Below are 2,731 nucleotides of genomic sequence, written 5' to 3'. Positions count from 1 at the left end.
TGGCCGCTTGTGCATCTGCAGTTCATTTGCACTAATTTCGGCAGACGCGGCTTAAGCCATATCAACGCTCCAAAATACCCGCCCGAAGCCCCGCTACCTTTCATCTCCGTCTCCCCCTTTCAGACCTTGCAAGAAACTAATCTCATGCTTCAAGCTTTTGACACGCCTCCGAATATCTCCTCCATTGGCTGGGGGTCCATTTTTGTCTGATATATCCTCCTGTAAAGCACTTAGTGATCTTTGTCAATGTTAAAGGCGCTACAAGTTATTCTTGTTACATTTAACCGACCTCCACTCTCTCCGTCCCACCATTGGTGGCCATGCCTTCAGTCAGCTTCGTCTCCCACTCTTCCTTTTACATCCTCCTTAAACCTACTCTTTGACCAAGCTTTTCATTACTCCTCTCGGTATCTTCTTATTTCTGTTGTGACCGTGTTTTCTCATTTGTTGTTCACTATATGAGCAAATGTAGTTTCTGGGCTAAAATTCTTGTACCAGACAGAGATTTATACAACTGATGGGCTTGTTGAGATAAATTAACATTGAAAACTATTCGTCGACACAGCTTTGTTAGAACAACATAAATTGGTTTATGTGCAGACATTGCATTGAAATAGATTTGTACAACTCTAAGGAAGCTTTTACTGATCTCTTGAACTGATGACTAGCATGACGCTTTGTTAGGAACAAAGGAACATAGGAACAGGAGGAGGCAATTCAGCCCCTCATGCCTGCTCCGCCATTTGATAAGATCATGGCTGATCTGTGATCTAGCTCCATTTACCTGCCTTTGGCCCATATCCCTTCACACCTTTGGTTGCCAAAAACCTATCGATCTCACATTTAAATGCAGCAATTGAGCTCGTATCAATTGCCGTTTGCGGAAGAGAGTTCCAAACTTCTACCACACTTTGTGTGTAGAATTTTTTTCTAATCTCGCTCCTGAATGGTCTGGCTCTATTTTTTAGACTGTGCCCCCTGCTCCTAGAATCCTCAACAAGCGGAAATAATTTGTCTCTATCCATCCTATCCGTTCCCCTTAATCTCTTATAAACTTCGATCAGATCACCCCTTCACCTTCGAAACTCTGGAGAATACAACCCCAATTTGTGTAATCTCTCATCGTAACTTAACCCTTGAAATCCGGGTATCATTCTAGTAAACCTACGATGCATTACCTCCAAGGCCAATATGTCCTTCCGAAGGTGCGGTGCCCAGAACTGCTCACAGTACGCCAGGTGCGGTCTAACAAGGGTTTTGTATACCTGCAGCATAACTTGTGCCTCATTGTACTCTAGTCCTCTAGATATAAAGGCCAGCATTCCATTCGCCTTCTTGATTATTTTCTGCACCCGTTCATGACACTTCAATGATCTACATAGCTGAACCAATAAGTCCCTTTGGATATCCACATTTTTCAACTTTTTACCATTTAGAAAGTACCCTGTTCTATCCTTTTTTGACCAAAGTGGATGACCTCACATTTGTCTACATTGAATTCCATTTGCCACAGTTTTGCCCATTCACCTAATCTATCAATATCCCTTTGTAATTTTATGTTTTCAGCTACACTGCTTACAATGCCACCAATCTTTGTGTCATTACAAACTTAGTAACGAGACTTTCTATGCCTTCATCTAAGTCGTCAATAAATATTGAGAATAATTGAGGCCCCAAGACAGATCCCTGCTGGACTCCACTAGTCACATCCTGCTAATGTGAGTACCTTCCCATTATTCCTACTCTCTGTCGCCTTTCGCTCAGCCAATTTCCTAACCAAGTCCGTACTTTTCCTTCGATTCCATGGGCTTCTAACTTAGCAAACAATCTCTTTCGTGGAACTTATCAAATGCCTTCTGGAAGTCCATATAAATAACATCCATTGACATTCCCATGTCCATTACTTTAGTCACCTCTTCAAAAAATTCAATCAGGTCAATCAGTGCGACATGACGGTGTGCGGACAACACAGTGAACTGCTGAGAGTTTGGTAAGTGTGGGAGTTTTCGGGTTAATCTCGTTAAAATCTAGTGCATAATGCTTTCAACTGTTCAAGTTCAATTGCTATCAACTGTTTAAGTTCAATTTTGAAGTTAAATTTTTCTCCTTTGTTTCAGGCTTCAGCAGAGAGAGCTGCTGTAGGAAGTTAATTGGTGAGCTAGATTAAACTGGTACCTGAAGGTGGGGCAGGCCTGACTCACCTGAGTCACAAACTGTAGAAATACTGGGGCCGATCAGTGCAACAGGACGGTGTGCGGACAACATAGTGAACTGCTGAGAGTTTGGTATGTGTGGGAGTTTAAGGGTTAATCTCTTTACAATCTAATGTATATTGCTTTAAACTGTTTAAGTTCAATTTTAAATTTTACATTTTTAAGTTTTTGCCAGGCTTCAGCAGAGAGAGCTGCTGTCGGAAGTTAATTGGTTAGCTGGATTAAACTGGTACCTGAAGGTGGGGCAGGCCTGACTCATCTGAGTCACAAACTGTAGAAATACAGGGGCCTGTCAGTGCGACAGAACCGTATGCGGACAAAACAGTGAACTGCTGAGAGTTTGGTAAGTGTGGGAGTTCGGTGAAGTGGGGGAAGGAGGTGCTGCTTTGCCTTGCTTTTCCTAATTTTTTCCACAGAGCGGCAGTGGACCTGAGCGTTGAAGACTGAGATTAGGGAATAAAAGCAGCAGCAGACCTGCAATAAGAGAAAACTACTGTGCGACGTCACAGATGAGGCAG

Source organism: Heptranchias perlo, unplaced genomic scaffold, assembly GCF_035084215.1.
Source record: "Heptranchias perlo isolate sHepPer1 unplaced genomic scaffold, sHepPer1.hap1 HAP1_SCAFFOLD_44, whole genome shotgun sequence".
Classification (NCBI taxonomy): domain Eukaryota; kingdom Metazoa; phylum Chordata; class Chondrichthyes; order Hexanchiformes; family Hexanchidae; genus Heptranchias; species Heptranchias perlo.
Note: the sequence above shows the minus strand (reverse complement) of the source record.